The 20,030-nt window shown below is 45.4% G+C and overlaps 2 pseudogenes; one reads left to right on the top strand and one right to left on the bottom strand.

The window, feature by feature from the left end:
• Positions 1-10,523: 10,523 nt before the first annotated feature.
• On the bottom strand, positions 10,524-10,642 carry LOC134930457 (5S ribosomal RNA; annotated as a pseudogene).
• Positions 10,643-12,628: 1,986 nt separating this feature from the next.
• LOC134930753 (5S ribosomal RNA) lies at positions 12,629-12,747 on the top strand (annotated as a pseudogene).
• The last annotated feature ends 7,283 nt before the right edge of the window (positions 12,748-20,030 follow it).

The following is a 20,030-nucleotide window of genomic DNA, read 5'->3' as shown; positions in this document are numbered from 1 at the left end:
GATGTATCTTGCAATAGATCTGCACGTAGCGCAGTGTTTCTGGATGGTAACTGGGAAGTAACTACATGCGGAGCAGACAGTGTCACTACGGGAGTGTGGGCCACACCCGGGTGTCACTAGTTGAGGAGTGACACCAAAATGCTGACTTCAGGTGCTGTACTATAAGGTGCAGCACTTGGTTCCTGTCACAGTGTAGGAACCTGCACTACAGACAGACAGTCTCCAAGGGCAGCCCACCATCTTTGGGACCCCAGGAGTGATGATAACGGAGCAGGACCTAGCTATAGGCAAGCTAAGCAATTGCCACGGGCATTTGGAATGCCTAGGGGCATTCAAGCATGTCTGCAGGATCTCATGCTGGGAGGGACAGTCTGCAAACTGTTACTTTACAAATGTATTCAATCACTACTTGTATACACTGCTGATTACATCTGTCAAGTAGATTGCAAACTGTCCCTTACTCCCTCCCAACATGAGATCATGCAGGCATGCTTGAATGCCCCTGACTTGAGAGACCTCAGAGACAGCAGAAGCCTGGTAACCGCAATTCTTGGACCTAACTGTGACACTTTCACTGGTTATTACTGGTCCTTATGATACCACATGTGTATTACTGGATGGCTCCTTATGATACCACGTGTGTACTGCTCCCAATAATACAGACATCACCTATACTGCTTGTGCTTAAAGTGGTCAATGGGGACTTAAAGTTCCGGCACTGCATGGAGTAGCAGCTCTCTCCTGTAGCTCCCGTCACTAACCCTGCTTATCGCCCGCCCAGGGCGTCTACTGACTGTCCCGCTCCCTGTGTCTGGCTTCCCTACATGGACAAATTTTTAGCTCCAACTATGCAGGGCAAGGCGTCCCACACCAAACATGAGGCTGCCCGTGGCTCTGCTACCAAGATAGCAGAACGGGTCCCATCCGTCCCTCCTCATCATCTCCTCGGCCGCGAGGTGTGTTATTCCGATGTCTCAACTTCCTCCATAAAGAGGCATTGTGGTCTGTTTTCTGCCGAAAAGGGGATTTTAATTGGGTGGCTGCCAAGCTGTTGCTCTTTCAGGATTTCTCCCCGGAACTCACCAGGCTCAGAAAGGCGTTCTTCCCTACTTGCTACAAATTGGTCCAGGAGGGCCGTAAGTTCACTCTGCTTTATCCCGCATGCCTGACGGCTCATCCTTCAACGACTTCACTAACCCTGAGGATGCCGCTGCCTTCCTTTCGGAACACCTCGCTCCTGACTCTGTGTCGGAATGACTGTGCAATTTGACCCTGTTCCTGGAACTCTCCTAATCCACTGTTGTTCCCTCTCCATTGCCATTTATACTTACTCTTTTCTTCCCCCCACCCCATGGACTGGAGTTCACTCTGTGGATTTATATGGACTATCTCCCCACACTCCTACTGGTCCTCTGGGTGATGTATACTTATACCAGCTTATGACTTTGTCTCGTGTCATACCCATGGTTCCATGCATTTTATTTGCTGTTATTACTGTACGGGCCTCCATGTTTTTTCTGTTCACTTAGCAAATGTCATTGTTTTGGTCGCTCACATATCCCCCTACCCTGCAGCTGTGCTGCTTGATACAGTGGTGGCTGGCTAGGAGCAGTGTACTTCTGGACACATGCTATTAATTTTTCTTCTTTCTCCCTGTGAAGATTTTCTAAAATTGTTCTTCTATGTTTCTACTGCCTCTTTTTCTACTCGCCCCCCCCTCCTGTGTCTTCCCCCTCTCCCCCGGAGTTTCTGGGTGTGCGAGTTGTCTGCACTTCTAACCATTAATTGTATGTTTTTCTATGTCTTCCATTAAAGTAGGTACATGGAATGTTGGGGAAATCCATTCCCCTGTCAAGTGGAAGAAGATCCTGCTTTATTTAAATAGATTACATATGGGCTTGGTGTTTCTACAGGAGACTCATCTTCTCTCCCCAGAGGCCCAAAAATTGGCCCCCTATACCTCTAAAGCTGGGGGTGTCTTAATCCTTGCCAAACGTAGCTTGAGGTTCTTAATTCCATCTGTGACCCTGATGGCAGATTTCTTATTTTAGAGGTTATGTTGTATAATACCTAGAGATGAGTGGGTTCGGTTCCTCGAGATCCGAACCCCCCCGAACTTCACCCATTTTACATGGTTCCGAGGCAGCCTTGGATCTTCCCGCCTTGCTCGGTTAACCCGAACGCGGCCGAACGTCATCATATTCTATATAAAGAGCCACGCGTCACAGCCATTTTCACTCGTGCATTGGAGATTGAACGGAGAGGACGTGGCTGCGTTCTCTCCCTGAAAAGCTCCGTAATCTGTGCTCAGTGTGCTGCAAATATCTATGCTCAGTGTGCTGGAAATATCTACGTTCTCTGCCTGAAAACGCTCCATATCTGTGCTCAGTGTGCTGCAAATATCTGTGCTCAGTGTGCTTTATTGTGGGGACTGGGGACCACCAGTATATAATTATACTTATAGTAGTACAGTACAGTAGGCCATTGCTGTATCTTGCAGCTCTGTGTCACTGCAAGTATCCATTCCATATCTGTGCAGCATTTTTGTGGGCAGTATATATAGTATTACAGTGCAGCATTTTGGTGACCCAACAGTATATAGTTGTGTACAGTAGGCCATTGCTGTATCTTGCAGCTCTGTGTCACAGCAAGTATCCATTCCATATCTGTGCTGCATTTTTGTGAGCAGTATATATAGTATTACAGTGCAGCATTTTGGTGAACCAACAGTATATAGTTGTGTACAGTAGGCCATTGCTGTATCTTGCAGCTCTGTGTCACTGCAAGTATCCATTCCATATCTGTGCTGAATTTTTGTGAGCAGTATATATAGTATAACAGTGCAGCATTTTGGTGACCCAACAGTATGTAGTTGTGTACAGTAGGCCATTGCTGTATCTTGCAGCTCTGTGTCACTGCAAGTATACATTCCATATCAGTGCTGCATTATTGTGAGCAGTATATAGTAGGACAGTGCAGCATTTTGGTGACCAGCATTATACATATATAGTACAGTACAGTAGGCCATTGCTGTATCTTGCAGCTCTGTGTCACTTCTAGTATCCTGATCAGTGCTCAATATCTGCTGCATTGTTGTGACCAGTATGTATACTGTACTGTGCGACGTGTGTTATACACCTGGTGATTATACATCCTGTAATCTGTACTGAGCGATGTGTGAGATACACCTGGGGATTATACCCCATTTATACTGTACTGTGTGATGTGTGAGATACACCTGGGAATTATTCACCCTATATTATTATTATTATTATTATTATTATTATCCTTTAATTATATGGCGCCACAAGGGTTCTGCAGCGCCCAATTACAGAGTACATAAATAATCAAACAGGAAAACAGCAACTTACAGTTGATGACAGTATAGGACAACTACAGGGTAAATACACAGTTACATCAGCAGATGACACTGGAATAAGTATCAGGTGGCAGAAGACTGCTGGATGTGGTACAGTTGAAGATTATTAAAGTAAGACAAAGGATAAGCACATGAGGGAAGAGGGCCCTGCTCGTGAGAGCTTACAATCTAAAGGGGAGGGGTAGACAGACATGGGTGACACAGATGGGGTACATAGAGAACGTGGAACAGAGGGTTAGGAATGGATGAGATTTGGCTGGGTTTGGTGAAGAAGTGGACCCCCAGAAGGCACAAGTCAATACTTAACATTGCAACATTTTACTGGGCTATGCAGGAGAAAATTAAAAATAGGGGAAAATAAAAATAAAAAAAAAGAATCGATAACTTCTACCGCTTTCAAAAAGGTCAATGGAAGCTGAAATAATGGACAACTACCTCATGGAAGCCAGATACAGTATACCAAACAGTACTTAGCAGAGTTAGGAATGAGTGCTTATGAAATACAGTAACATATTGTCATAATATTTCAGAAACTGCATGGCTGGTCTCTTGCACTCTTTTGCTCTAATACACCACCTGCTTTAGGATTTATATTCAAAAACATTATGTCTCCAGAATCCCAAAAACGTCAGTCTTCTTGGAAAGTGGTTTGTTCCTTTGTAAGGGAAAGAGAACAAACGTTCTCAAACAACGGTTTCTCAATTTCTTTTTCCTCTGGGAAAGGATTGTCGATTCACAGGAATACCTGAGCATTTCTGTAATCAGAAAACAGCGACTTTCTACAAATGTTTACGAATAATTCCAGTGATTTTGTCATTTTCTTCCAGTGATTTGGACCAATAATACCATTGATTAGAACTAATAATTCCAGTGATTTTGTAATTTTCTTCCAGTCATTTGGACCAATAATACCATTGATTAGAACAAATAATTCCAGTGATTTTGTCATTTTCTTCCAGTGATTTGGACCAATAATACCATTGATTAGAACAAATAATTCCTGTGATATTGAGGTATTTGTGTCGCTTAGCTTAGCCGTCCAGCGACCACAGTGCACCACTTTTTCTCTTTTCTTTGCATTATGTGCTGTTTGGGGCCAATTTTTTTAAGTGCCATCCTGTCTGACACTTCCGTATATGTCCAGTGGTACTGCCATTTGATATAATTCCCGACATTACTGCCATTTAATTCCAGTGATTTTGTCATTTTCTTTCAGTGATTTGGACCAATACTACCATTGATTAGAACAAATAATTCCTGTGATTTTGTAATTTTCTTCCAGTGATTTGGACCAATAATACCATTGATTAGAACGAATAATTCCAGTGATTTTGTCACTTTCTTCCAGTGATTTGGACCAATAATACCATTGATTAGAATGAATAATTCCAGTGATATTGAGGTGTTTGTGTCGCTTAGCTTAGCCGTCCAGCGACCACAGTGCACCTCTTTTTCTGTGTTCTTTGCATCATGTGCTGTTTGGGGCCAATTTTTTTAAGTGCCATCCTGTCTGACACTGCAGTGCCACTCCTAGATGGGCCAGGTGTTTGTGCCGCCCTCTTGGGTCGCTTTGCTTAGTCATCCATCGACCTTGGTGCAAATTTTAGGACTAAAAATAGTATTGTGAGATGTGAGGTGTTCAGAATAGACTGGAAATGAGTGGAAATTGTGGTTATTGAAGTTAATAATACTATAGGATCAAAATTACCCCAAAATTCTATGATTTAAGCTGTTTCTGAGGGGTTTTTGGGGAAAAAAACACCCGAATCCGGCAAAAAAATTTCAGGGAGGTTTTGCCAAAATGCGTCCGAATCCAAAACACGGCCGCGGAACCGAATCCAAAACCAAAACACAAAACCCGAAAAATTTCCGGTGCGCATCTCTAATAATACCAAATATGTTTTATGCACTGTGTATACCCCAAATTCATATTCTAAGGTATTTTTAAAAAGCCTCTTAGCTATACTGTACCTGTTTGTCTCCTACCCTATGATTGTGGGTGGAGACTTTAATATTGTTGTTTCTAATTATATGGACACTAACTCCTCTGCCCGTGCACGCTCTCCCGCTGCTCTTGGTGTTCCCTTTTTTTGCACAGCAACTACAATTAACTAATGTGTAGAGATTTTTTCACCCCATGGATAGGGAGTACTCATGTCTCTCAGCTGCTCATAACACCTTATCTAGGATTTACTTCCTTTTATTGTCAGACCCTTTGGTCCCCCAGACTACCGAGTCGCAAATGGAGACTATGGCCCTCATTCCGAGTTGATCGCTAGCTGCCGTTGTTCGCTGCGTAGCGATCATTTTAAAAAATGGCAAAAACTGCGCATGTGTATGCACCACAATGTGCACGCGCGGCGTACAGGTACAAAGAGCATCGTGGTTTTGCACAGGTTCTAGCAACGCTTTCAGTCGCACTGGTGAATGCAGGGAGATTGACAGGAAATTGGAGTTTCTGGGTGTCAACTGACCATTTTCTGGGAGTGTTTGGAAAAATGTAGGCGTGGCCAGCTATTTACTGGGCGGGTATATCTGACGTCATTACCATGTCATTTGTCGCAGCAATCATCGCACAGAATAAGTAACTACAGGGCTGGTCTTGTTCTGCACAAAACGCGTTTGCTGCCGCTCGGCTGCACAGGCGTTCGCACTCCTGCAAAGCAAATATACACTCCCCCGTGGGCGGCGACTATGCGTTTGCATGGCTGCTAAAAGTAGTTAGCGAGCGATCAACTCAGAATGAGGGCCTATGTCTCTTTCTGACCACTCATTAGCAGAGGCGTATCTAGGGTAGGGCGAGTGGGGCACGTGCCCTGGGCGCCTTGGCAGGCCCAGGAGAGGGGGGCGCCGCCGGCGTCCAGGGCATCATGCCCCACTCGTCCCCGTCAACCCTAAATGTGAGGGGAGGAGAGCGCAGCGTCTCTCCCTCACCGCCGCTGCCAGCACGACCTGGAGCGGCGAGGGGAAGGAGAGGCGCTGCGCTCTCCTCCCCTCACATAGCAACAAGCGGCCGCCGGCCGGTAAGTGACGGGGGGGGGGGTCCAGCGGCACAGTGGGGCATGTATCTGGCACCAAGTGGGGCCTGGCACTGTGGGGCATGTATCTGGCAATGTGGGGCATGTATCTGGCACTGTGGGGCAATGTATCTGGCACTGTGGGGCAATGTAACTGGCACTGTGGGGCAATGTATCTGGCACTGTGGGGCAATGTAACTGGCACTGTGGGGCAATGTATCTGGCACTGTGGGGCATGTAACTGGCACTGTGGGGCAATGTATCTGGCACTGTGGGGCATGTAACTGGCACCAAATGGGGCATGTAACTGGCACTGAGTGGGGCCTGGCACTGTGGGGCATGTAACTGGCACCAAATGGGGCATGTAACTGGCACTGAGTGGGGCCTGGCACTGTGGGGCATGTATCTGGCACTGTGGGGCATGTAACTGGCACTGTGGGGCATGTATCTGGCACTGTGGGGCATGTAACTGGCACTGTGGGGCAATGTATCTGGCACTGTGGGGCATGTGACTGGCACTGTGGGGCATGTATCTGGCACTGTGGGGCATTGTATCCGGCACTGTGGGGCAATGTAACTGGCACTGTGGGGCATTTATCTGGCACTGAGTGGGGCATGTATCTGGCACTGAGTGGGGCATGTATCTGGCACTGTGGGGCATTGTATCCGGCACTGTGGGGCAATGTAACTGGCACTGTGGGGCATGTATCTGGCACTGAGTGGGGCATGTATCTGGCACTGTGGGGCATGTATCTGGCACTGTGGGGAAATGTAACTGGCACTGTGGGGCAATGTATATGGCACTGTGGGGCAATGTATCTGGCACTGTGGGGCAATGTAACTGGCACTGTGGGGCAATGTAACTGGCACTGTGGGGCATGTATCTGGCACAGTGGGGCATGTAACTGGCACTGTGGGGCATGTAACTGGCACTGTAGGGCAATGTATCTGGCACTGAGGGGCATGTAACTGGCACTGTGGGGCAGGTAACTGGCACTGTGGGGCATGTATCCGGCACTGTGGGGCATTGTATCCGGCACTGTGGGGCAATGTAACTGGCACTGTGGGGCATGTATCTGGCACTGAGTGGGGCATGTATCTGGCACTGTGGGGCAATGTATCTGGCGCTGTGGGGCATGTATCCGGCACTGTGGGGCAATGTAACTGGCACTGTGGGGCAATGTAACTGGCACTGTGGGGCAATGTAACTGGCACTGAGTGGGGTATGTATCTGGCACTGTGGGGCAGTGTATCCGGCACTGTGGGGCAATGTATCTGGCACTGTGGGGCATGTATCCGGCACTGTGGGGCAATGTAACTGGCACTGTGGGCCATTTTCAGTGGCCACATCCCTTCTGGAGCGTGACCACACCCCTTCTGGAGTGTGGCCACGCCCATTTTTCGCTGCTACACATGCTTCTTTTTGTATGTGTTTTTTTTTGGGGGGGGCGGCGCCATTTTCCATCTTGCCCTGGGCTCCGAAAACCCTAGTTACGCCTCTGCTCATTAGTATGGACGTCCCTCACTACTTCCCTGGATTGTGGTTCCTTTAAATGCTGGCGCTTCCCGACTGCTTTTATCTCCTCCTTGAAGTTTTACAATAAATTAGATGTGTTCTGGGAAGAGGCTCAGACTGGAAAATGAGCATGCTTGCTCTTCTGATCCTATGACGTTCTGGCAGGCTTCAAAAGCGGTTTTCCGTGGCAGACTCATAGAGTATGTCTCTTCTAGGAAAAAACATTTCCTCTCTGAATATAAAAGTTCTCAACGCAGCTTAACAGAGACCTACCAGAATTTCAAACAGCTCCCCTCCCCCTCCTCCAAAAAATAGTATTTGGAATATAAGTCCCAGTTTAATGCTGTATTAGCAGCAATAGGTGACCGTCATACTTTCCACAAAAGTCATCGGTTTTATAGGTTTGGCAATAAGGGTCGTCTCCTTTCCAATCTTCTGAAAGGTTCTGTGCCTTCTTCAGTAATTCAGACGCTTAAACGCGCTGATGGCTTGTTGGCTACTTGGTCTGGTGATATGGTGCAGCTCCTTTCAGATTTTTTTTACTGATATATACTCCCAACCCCTCATTGATGAACAAGCTAAAGAATCTTTTTGGGGCTCTCTTTCCGTCCGTGGCCGATGGTTTATATTCCCCAATTACCCCGCAGGAGGTGGAAAAAGCTATTAAGGTCTTAAACCGTTAAAGGCTGCGGGGCCTGGTGGATTCTCTGTAGAATTCTATAAAATGGTCTTGTCTAAATTGGTGGATCCTCTGTCTTTAGTATTTAATAACATTTTAACTTCCCACTCTATCCCCCTGTACTTCAATGATGCATTGATCCATCTTCTTCCCAAACCTGGCAAGGATCCTCATCTCCCTGGTTCTTATTGCCCTATATCCCTCCTAAATGTTGACTATAAATTGTTTACAAAAATCATTGCAGATAGATTGAAGGTGCTACTTCCTTCTATCATCCACCCAGACCAAACAGGCTTCATTTATGGCAGCCATTCCACCAATAATATTTGTAAAATCATAGCGGCAGCTACTTGGTTGCACTCTAGAGGGAACACTGACCCACAATATGTGCTTTCCTTAGATGCTGAGAAGGCTTTTGACCTTGTTAGCTGGGATCACCTGTATACCGCGCTGGATGGGTTAGGGTTGCTGCTGGATCTGATCAATGTGCTACGCACCCTTTATTCCCCATCAGCATCCCACATCATGTGTAATGGCTACTTATTAAATCCCATTCACAGGGGCACTAGGCAAGGCTGCCCCCTTTCCCCGTTATTGTTTGCCATCGCAACAGAACCCCTCGCCATCAAGCTACGTCACCTACCTGGTTACTCTGGGGTTTTGGTCCGGGATTTTGAGCTACATGTTAGTCTGTTCCCTCCTTTTCAATTCGAATCCCGAGACCTCTATCACCCTAATCATGCAGGTAATCTCTAATTTTGGCTCTTTTGCCGGTCTGAACTCTTTCAACTCACTCCCGGCTGCATGAGTCAGTTCTTCCTCTCCCGCTCTTACCCAGTTCCAGCTGAACACCTCTAAACTAAAGTACTTAGGGATTTATATTCCAGTTCATATATCGGATTTTTACTCAGTTAATTATGCCCCTGTCTTCACAAAAAGTGTCCCAATTACTCACTACTTGGTCCTCCCTTCCTATTTCCTTATTGGGGAGAGTCGCTATTTTAAAAAGTATTGTTTCCTAAAATCTCCTATCTTCTTCAGATGCTACCTGTCCAACCCCCTCGAAATTATTTAACTCTGTGTGACCGATTGTTCTCCAAATATTTATGGAACCATTAGAAATCGAGAATTTTCCTTACTAAGCTTAAACTCCCCCGCAAGGATGGTGCACTTGCCGTCCCTGACCTCTTAGCATTTGTTCGAGCTGTGAACTTTCAATACATTGTATTGGGTGGGGGTTTTTAGGAATCTGCACTGGTCCAGATTGTACAATGGTTATAATTCAATTTGTATATATAACATGTGACCAAATGTATTGAACCAACATAAAGCTACCGACTTCGCCTAATAAGGCTTTTGAAGTAGAACAAGGTTGGTGGTGCTCCCAGACATCAGTTCCAAAACAAACTGTTGAAGGGTTGTTTCGCAAAGAGGCGAAAAAAGGGGGGACTATAGATAATGTCTCTCAGGGGCACTCTTGAATTCTATATATTCATAGAAGGATAGAATAGGATGATGTAATTTATGGGTGGGATAGGATAAAACTTAACTTTTAATCACAGACGAAAGGATAATAAAATTATTGCTGTACATCAGCAATAAATGTTAAAACAAGTATTAAACAACAAAATGATGTTGACGATATGGTAATATGTAACTCACTTGTATAGAGAGGGTGACAGAAAGTTTGTCTGTAAACCCACCGATTTGTAAGTGAGTATTGATGTTTGACGTTTGTCAGAAGCGAAAATATAAGTGTTCCTATTATCTCTATGAAATTATGATGTTATGTACAGTTGTACATTCATAGAAGAGATGATGGGAAACCGGCTTATATAAATCTGGACTCCTAGAGAGTGGGTCAGCTACGGTATTGGATTGCGAGGTTGAACTGGAATGAGATTTGCTGATCGGCGGAAGATATCTTCCTTAGTACTACAGTACCCGGTATTCCCAGAGGGTCACCCTTTCTGGTACTGACCTGGCCCAATGCTGCTTGGCTTCCAAGATCAGGCGAGATCGGGCATGTCCAGCATGGTATGACTGTAGAAAGTCAAGAAGGTACCTGTCAGCATAGACAATGGCCACTGATGGGGCCAATTCGGAAAAAATGATATAATAATTGATATCGGTCAATGACCCTAGGTCGCCCCCAAAAAAGACGCGTAAATAGGTGGGAGGGTCTAGAAAAAAGGGAGAGGTTAATTTCTCTCCCCTCACAAAATTTATTTATACAACTAAAATGACGTGTTAAATGGATGGGTAAATCTGAAAAAGACGGGGAGGTTAATTGCTCACCCCTAAAAGATTTCACAAAATGAGATTGTAGTGAGAGCACGCGTGAATAAATTCACAAATAGTCCATGGTGAGAAATGTTCCAAAAAAATGAAATAAGGACTATAGTGAGAGCACCTGCTCAAAAATAACCCAATTGCTCCATAAACATGCAACCTGAGTTATTAGTGTGGAAATTGCCGTGGGAGATGGGGACAGTAATGCACCTGTGCTGTATCTTACAGAGCATATGGACTCAGAAGTTACAGCCCACGGATTAGCCTGAACAGTAATTTATAAATAAAAGGTTAACCGTAAATTGCTGATAGGCACAGTAATCTCAGACTTGACATAAAATCCAGTATGAGAACTAATAGGAATTAATGGACTACAGCACAAAGGCTGCAAAAGCAGCTGTCCGTCTGTTCTCAGACATCACACATAATACAATGCAAAGATTGATAAAGATTCACTTAATTACAATATTTTGTAAGAACAGCTATGCATTTGTAGCACGAGGACGCATTGGTTTTATACTGATTGTCTCATGTATATATATTTGCAAAAACTGTGCTGACCCATATGATATTATTAATCAAGTTAAATGTAGAATCCAGCAAAGAGTAGCAGCTAGGACTATCTCATATGAAGAAAAAAACTGTCTTATACAGATATCAATAACAATAGTGTCGCTTAGCAAAGCTCCCCTGCAGTAATGATATGGATAATCAAATAATTAACTCTATAAATACAGAATTAATATGCGGCTGATAAGTGCTTCCCTGCATAGGCAAAATGTCATAGATAATTTTAGTGTAAATATGTAGAATTTTGATGAAGTTGATGAGTGGTTTCCCTACACTTGGTAACTGTTGTATACAGTTACCATGGAAACCTCAAACACTTCACCATGGTTGCCAGGGAAACAAAAACCCGTCTTGTGCCGCTTAAGGTGTGAAAGGCTTTCTTCTTGTGCTGAGTGCACAGGGAGGTGATCTGAGCAGGGGGCTAGGTCCGCCGCATGGAGCGGTGGTATACTTGCTGCGATGCTGGTTTGAGGAGTCCGCCCGCCGGAGCCCCGTCGCGGAGTTCCCGGAAGTCGAGTGCCGGACCGGAAGTGACGCGCGTTTCGCTGGGAGGAGCTTGTTTGTTCGCTGGGAGGAGTCCATTAATTCCTATTAGTTCTCATACTGGATTTTATGTCAAGTCTGAGATTACTGTGCCTATCAGCAATTTACGGTTAACCTTTTATTTATAAATTACTGTTCAGGCTCCGTGGGCTGTAACTTCTGAGTCCATATGCTCTGTAAGATACAGCACAGGTGCATTACTGTCCCCATCTCCCACGGCAATTTCCACACTAATAACTCAGGTTGCATGTTTATGGAGCAATTGGGTTATTTTTGAGCAGGTGCTCTCACTATAGTCCTTATTTCATTTTTGGGACATTTCTCACCATGGACTATTTGTGAATTTATTCACGCGTGCTCTCACTACAATCTCATTTTGTGAAATCTTTTAGGGGTGAGCAATTAACCTCCCCGTCTTTTTCAGATTTACCCATCCATTTAACACGTCATTTTAGTTGTATAAATACATTTTGTGAATTAACCTCTCCCTTTTTTCTAGACCCCCCCCACCTATTTACGCGTCTTTTTTGGGGGCGACCTAGGGTCATTGACCGGTATCAATTATTATATCATTTTTTCCGAATTGGCCCCATCAGTGGCCATTGTCTATGCTGACAGGTACCTTCTTGACTTTCTACAGTCCTACCATGCTGGACATGCCCGATCTCGCCTGATCTTGGAAGCCAAGCAGCATTGGGCCAGGTCAGTACCAGAAAGGGTGACCCTCTGGGAATACCGGGTACTGTAGTACTAAGGAAGATATCTTCCGCCGATCAGCAAATCTCATTCCAGTTCAACCTCGCAATCCAATACCGTAGCTGACCCACTCTCTAGGAGTCCAGATTTATATAAGCCGGTTTCCCATCATCTCTTCTATGAATGTACATCTGTACATAACATCATAATTTCATAGAGATAATAGGAACACTTATATTTTCGCTTCTGACAAACGTCAAACATCAATACTCACTTACAAATCGGTGGGTTTACAGACAAACTTTCTGTCACCCTCTCTATACAAGTGAGTTACATATTACCATATCGTCAACATAATTTTGTTGTTTAATACTTGTTTTAACATTTATTGCTGATGTACAGCAATAATTTTATTATCCTTTCGTCTGTGATTAAAAGTTAAGTTTTATCCTATGCCACCCATAAATTACATCATCCTATTCTATCCTTCTATGAATATATAGAATTCAAGAGTGCCCCTGAGAGACATTATCTATAGTCCCCCCTTTTTTCGCCTCTTTGCGAAACAACCCTTCAACTTTCAATACATATCGGACTGGTTATTGGGTACATCTTCTTATGGTAATTGTGCTTTTGAGCAAGCCCTCATGCATCCTTATGATCTTAGGGCTCTTCTTCATACTCCCAGGGCCCTGCTCCCACCCGTAGCACATACAAACATGCTTTTTTGGGATGCTTTCCTCTTGTGGTGGGCTGTCACTAAAGCATCACATAGGGACCCAGAGTACTCCCCCTTTATCCCTTTGTCTGGGAACCCTTGTTTTACCCCACCTCATGACAATAACGGATTTCTTACATGGAAATCTAAGGGTATTGATATTATTTGAGACGTGTTTGACCCTGGTGGGACTGTGGTGTCTTTTGCTGACCTAGCTGAGAGACATGCTGTGCTCCCATCTGATTTCTATATGTTTCTTCAAGTTCGTCATTATGTGCAATCTCTACTTGTTCCTCCAGTGCACGAGCGGAGGAGTGACCCTTTATCCCCTCTTTTATTAAAACTGTAACATTTTTCCTATAAAACTAGTTGGTTGTACAACGATTTACTCCTCAGCAAACCTGATGTTCTCTTGACCCCTATGATTTCTAAATGGTCAATTGATTGGTCCTGGGCTCCGTCTGCAAATTGCTTCCTCTCCCCCCTGCCTTCTATTTTGATGGCCCTACACTCAGCCCAGCTCCAAGAGATCCATTTTAGGTTTCTCCACCGAGCTTATATTTTCCACGAGCAGCGTAAACATATGGTTTCCTCGGAAACCGGACAATGCCCTAAATGAAAAGTGCCTAATGCTCTTTTCATGCACAATTTTTGCCATTGCCCAAAAGTGAAACGATTTTGGCATAGTGTTGTGGTATCTAAAGTCTACCTTCTGGATTTTTCTCCCTATGGACCCAGCAGCAATCCTTGGCCTAAACACTACCGCCTGGTGTCTACCCCCTTCCCAGGTCCATTATACTCCCTTTTTGTATGCATTATTGACCCTGGGGAAAAAAATTATTTTAAATCATTTGATTTTTCGGACTTCCCCTTCCCTTGAGAACCTCAAATCCATCCTCACTATTACATTGTACCTTGAATGTCAGTCCACTCTCCCTGACCTGGACTGCAACGCTCTATGTTTTTATAGGAAATGGAGCCCTTATATTGAGTCTCTTCCCCTCCCTCACAACAGCAACATATATTGCAATTATTTGACTCCCTTAGTTGGGAATCCTACTGTATAACCTGTATTCCCAATTATCCAATGATTTTTCTTTAGGTTCCAGGTGTTGCCTGTTTCTTTTATTATTACAGTATAAGCCGACATTGTTCTTCCACTACCTATGCATATTTTCTAAAGCCTATATTTTTCTTGTGATGATTCTCCTTGTGACAACCACAGCCCCCCTCCCCCTCCCGCACCTTCTATTTCTTTATCCTTCTTCCTTCTTTATCAATTATTGTGATGTGTTTTATTGAATAATTGTATACATATTTATTCTGTAATTACTCTGAGCCTGGTGGTTACAATATTTTATAGCACTGTCTTGGAATGTTTCTAGATTCCTCCTCTCAAGTTTGTTACTATCCACCTTATTGCCAGAATTGATTTGTTGTTCTGCCTCACCCGTAATCGTATATTTTGTACTTTGTATACAATTACTCTGTGCACATGGGGGAGGAGGACTCTGTCATCCTTTGTGTGTCCCTTATACCTGTGTAAACCCCAGGTATCTGCAGAGATGTGACATGGGCAGTGTTTTTCCCAAATTATATTTCTCAGCCAGTCAACGTAGTAAATTCCCCTACCACCCAGCACTGTGACGTTGACAGTTAGTTGCGTTGCACTATTTCTATATGAAACAGTCAGTACAGCACGACTTTTGGACATGTCAGACTGGAGGGCAGAGCGTATCCCTCCCACAGTATAAAATAAAGGGCATGTGGTTGCTGGGGGTAACAGACACCAGCAAACACACTGAACAGTGAAGAGAGTGGACAGTGGTTACATGTTTGTTACTGGTCTTTTTGTGTAACCAGCAAGTATTGCAGTATCTGGACATTGCTTCCATCTGTGTCCAACCAGCAAGTATACAGATAGCCAAACCAGCAAGTGCACAGTACCTGGGCAAAATGATGTGTCCAAAAAGTGAAAATAAGGGGTGAGACTTGTTATAGATGGCATACCCTGTGAGGCAACATCCCTTGTAGCGAGGACATGCCCCTTTAGCGGGTGTGAGCACAAGCACACACACACCCCGCTAATACCACAAGTTGCATACCGTGATGCACAAGCTGACCAACCCTTCTTTCCCCTATCATTTTGCCCCCACCCCTGTCATTTTCTTCTAGATCTGCCCCTGGGCAGAGGTCCTGCTTTGGGCTGGCTACCACAATCAGAGCTCTCAGCAGTGGGAGCTGACGGGCCAGGAACAGTCAGTGAGGGGAGCATCAAAAATGGCTGCAGGAGGACGGTTGCTGCACATGACCAGCAGCAGCAGCTCCTCCTCCCATGGGCCTTTGCGGAAACACTGTCTACCTACAGCCATGGTGCCCCCAGCCTGCTGCTCCCACCTCACAAAGCGCAGTCAGGGACTTAGGGAGCTGCAGGGGCGCACACACTGACTGCCAGCAAGCCAAAGTAAGTTTTATTTAAAAAAAGCAACTAGCATTACTGGGGTATAGCCTGAGGTGTCACAGTACTTGTGTTATTGTTAAACAATGGGGTACGGCCTGAGACGTCACAGTACTTGTGTTATGGATACACACTGGGGTATGGCCTAAGGCATAACAGTACTTGTGTTATGGATACACACTGGGGTATGGCCTGCGACGTCACAGTACTTGTGTTATGGATACACACTGGGGTATGGCCTAAGGCATAACAGTACTTGTGTTATGGATACACACTGGGGTACGGCCTGAGACGTCACAGTACTTGTGTTATGGATACACATTGGGGTATGGCCTGCAACGTCACAGTACTTGTGTTATGGATGCACACTGGGGTATGGCCTAAGGCATAACAGTACTTGTGTTATGGATACACACTGGGGTACGGCCTGAGACGTCACAGTACTTGTGTTATGGATACACATTGGGGTATGGCCTGCAACGTCACAGTACTTGTGTTATGGATGCACACTGGGGTATAGCCTGAGGCATCACAGTACTTTTGCTATGGATACAGATTGGGGTATGGCCTGCAGCATCACAGTACTTGTATGAATACACTGAGGTATGTCCTACAGCATCTCAGTACTAGTGTAAGGGATACTTTTTTAAAATTTTTCTTAACTTTTCTTAAGTGTTTTTTTTAACTTTTTTGGAAAATAAATTATATATATATTTTAACACTGGAGCAGGTGGACACCGGATAGGTGCATTGACAGCACTGGAGCAGGTGGACACCGGATAGGTGCATTGACAGCACTGGAACTGATGGACACCGGACTGGTGCGTCGGCCGCACCGGAGTAGATGGACACCAGACAGGTGCGTTGGCAGTACTGGAGTGGATGGACACTGGAAAGGTGCAGTGGCAGCACTGGAGCGGATAGACACCAGATAGGTGCGTCAGCAGCCCTGGAGTGGATGGACACCGGACAGGTGAGTCAGCAGCACTGGAGTGGATGGACACCGGACAGGTACGTCGGCAGCACTGGAGTGGATGGACATGGACAGGTGCAATGGCAACACTGGAGTGGATGGATACAGCACAGCACTGAGCACAGGAGCTGCCAATGGAGTGTATGGACCAAGCACAGCTCAGCCCCTGGACGGACACAGCTCAGCCACACAGCAGAGTACAGCACAGACGGAGTGAAGCAAATGGCACGATCACTGCGGGTAGGGATTCATAGGCAATCCAAAACCAATTAGATCCCTCTCAGGGGGAAAGGCAAAATAAAGCCCATAGGCTTTTGGAGGTTTGGCCGCATTTTTTTAGGTACGATGCATCCTACCCTGTATCACCCCAATATTGTTGTTGTTTCATTTAATTGTTTTATGTCAGTAATGTAAACATATACATTCACTATAATTGTACCCTATATCCGTGGCTCCCAAACTATTCTGAATCACAGCACCCTAGAGTATCAGAATCCTTTTCATGGCACCCCTAGGCCAAAAGTTTATTGGAGAAATTCAGGGGGAAAAAAAATCAATTAAATAAAATGGTGCTTATATGTCATCCTTAGGTGAGGGACAGGATTCACTTCTGCTTGTCCACATATTTTATAATTGGAAACCACAAGCACTGATTTTGCCTATTACATTGACCATAAATACCAACCCGGGGCACCCCTGCAAGTTTGCCGAAGCCAGAGGCAGAACTTGTGAGTGGTGGGCCCAGGTGCAAAAATATAATTTGGGCCGCCCTTCTCCACCCCAACCCAAGTTCAATATATGCCACACACCAGTGGGTGACAGGCACAGGTTGACAAAGGGGGGCAGAGGGTAACAACGGGAGGCAGAGGGTAACAGTTGAAGGCAGTAGGTGACAGTGGAAGGCAGATGGTGACAGGGGAAGGGTGACAGGGAGAGACAATGGGTGATAGAGGTACAAGCACAATGTCCTGCATGGTGCGGAGAACAGGTGGCATGTACCTTGGTGGGGGCAGGAACACAACGGCCTCTACTCTTTCTGACAGTGGCTTCCGCCTTTTGTGCTTTCGTCAGTTTGGCCCTTGGTCAGGCAGACTCTGACAGTGCCAGTTTCACAGGTTGTGAGTTGCCTTTATATCACAGTGAATCAGAAAAAAAATATACAGCTGTCTGTTAATTAGAGGCAATATACTGGCTGTGATTATCAGCACTGTTAGGAACAGGGATATAGTTCAGCCGAAACGCTCCGGAATGCCATGCCTAAAGGTGTTCTTCAAAATGACGTAACCCGGCGTTCTGGAGTGTCCTGGCCACTGCCCCATTAAAGTTTAGGAGGGTAGGTGCGGGCATCACTAAGTATATTGCTAGGCCCCCATCTTGATATTCACTGGGGACAGCGGAAGTGCTTCAATCTATAGCAGTGTCAAAAAAAACACCAGAAATAGCTGCCGCTGTCTCCTCCTGTCTCTAGTGCCTGTCTCCTTGGCGGTGGGCATTTTAAGAGTTTTTTTTTACAGTGCTATAGACGGAAGCGCTTGCGCAGTCCCCAATGCATATCAGTCCACTGAAGGGGCTGCGAGGGCTGTGGAAGACTAGCAGTATACTTATTGATGCACACACCAACCCTCCCAAACTTTAATGGGGCAGCTGCCAGGACGTTTACTGGGGCTGTGGGGGCTATACTCACAGCCCGCACCCTCCCACACCCCTGACAATGAGCACGAGACCCCTGGCAATGCGCATGAAACCCCTGGCAATGCACATGAAACCCCTGGCAACACACATGAAACCCCTGGCAATGCGCATGAAACCCCTGGCGACGCGCATGAAACCCCTGGCAACGCGCATGAAACCCCTGGCAACGTGCAGGAGACCCCTGGCAATGTGCATGAAACCCCTGACAATGTGCATGAAACCCCTGATGGGATGCAGTCAATTTACCTCCAATCGAAATCCCGACAGCAATAGACCGACGGTCAAAATCCCGACAAGGTCAAAATCCCGACATGGACAAAATACCGACATTTAAAATACCGACAAGGTCAAAATACCGACATGTAAAATGCCGACAGGTCAAAATGCAGACATGAGTTTTTCATGATTTTTTCATTGGAACCGACTTGTTCATACTTTTCCATCCCAGTGGACCTGGAGGGGGAATATAATAGTGTGCCCAAAGCATGGCGAGCACACACGGTACACTTATATGGTCTCCATGTCGACCTATGTCGACATCCACACAAAAATGAAAACCTCATGTTGGTATTTTGACATGTCGGCATTTTACATGTCGCTATTTTGACCTTGTCGGTATTTTAAATGTCAGTATTTTGTCCATGTCGGGATTTTGACCTTGTCGGGATTTTGACCGTCAGTCAATTGATGTCGGGATTTCAACCATCAGGATTTTGATTGGAGGTATTTCATCCTGTTCCCCCTCTGACAACAGGCAGATAATTTAAAAGTAATTAGAGGCCTTACTGTGTGGCTTAATTTGTATAGGGAATTATTGTATGTGGCGCATAAAATGGTGTCAGGGCCATAACTGTGTGTGGCATAATATGTAATTGCCGTTGTGGTGTGTGGCAGAACGCATAATGGGTGTTACGGTGTGTAGCATAACGTGTAATAGGCATTATGGTGTGTCGCATATTATTTATTTTATTTATTTATTAACAGTTTCTTATATAGCGCAGCAAATTCCGTTGCGCTTTATAATTGGAAAGAACAATGATATAACAAAACTGGGTAATAACAAACAGTCATAGAGCTTACAATCTATAGAGAAATAGGCATTCATACACAAGGATAGGTGCTATCTATTGCATAGTTGTCCACTAGATTGCTAAGGTTCTTGGTGGGCTGAATCATATGGTCATACAGCAATGATGAACCAGGGTTGAGAGGAAGGGAGAGTGAAGAATGAGAAGACATGTGAGGATATGTGTGGACCAGTGGCGTGCGATGAGGTCAGTGGCTGCTGAGGCACTACAGCCATATTGTCCGCCAAATCCTGCCGATGACCCCTACCGCCGCTGAGCTAAAGCCCACTACTGCCCCTGAGCCGATGCCCGCTGCCACCGACAATGGCTTACAAACTCACCCACCATCAACTGACCCAGCCCTCCGCCACTTATTTGCATCTCAGTCCGATGCCACCAATGCCCGCTGCCTGCTCATCATACTTGTGAT

The sequence above is a fragment of the Pseudophryne corroboree genome, chromosome 5 (assembly GCF_028390025.1).
Source record: "Pseudophryne corroboree isolate aPseCor3 chromosome 5, aPseCor3.hap2, whole genome shotgun sequence".
Classification (NCBI taxonomy): Eukaryota; Metazoa; Chordata; class Amphibia; order Anura; family Myobatrachidae; genus Pseudophryne; species Pseudophryne corroboree.
Note: the sequence above shows the minus strand (reverse complement) of the source record. Positions and strands in the feature narration are given on the sequence as shown.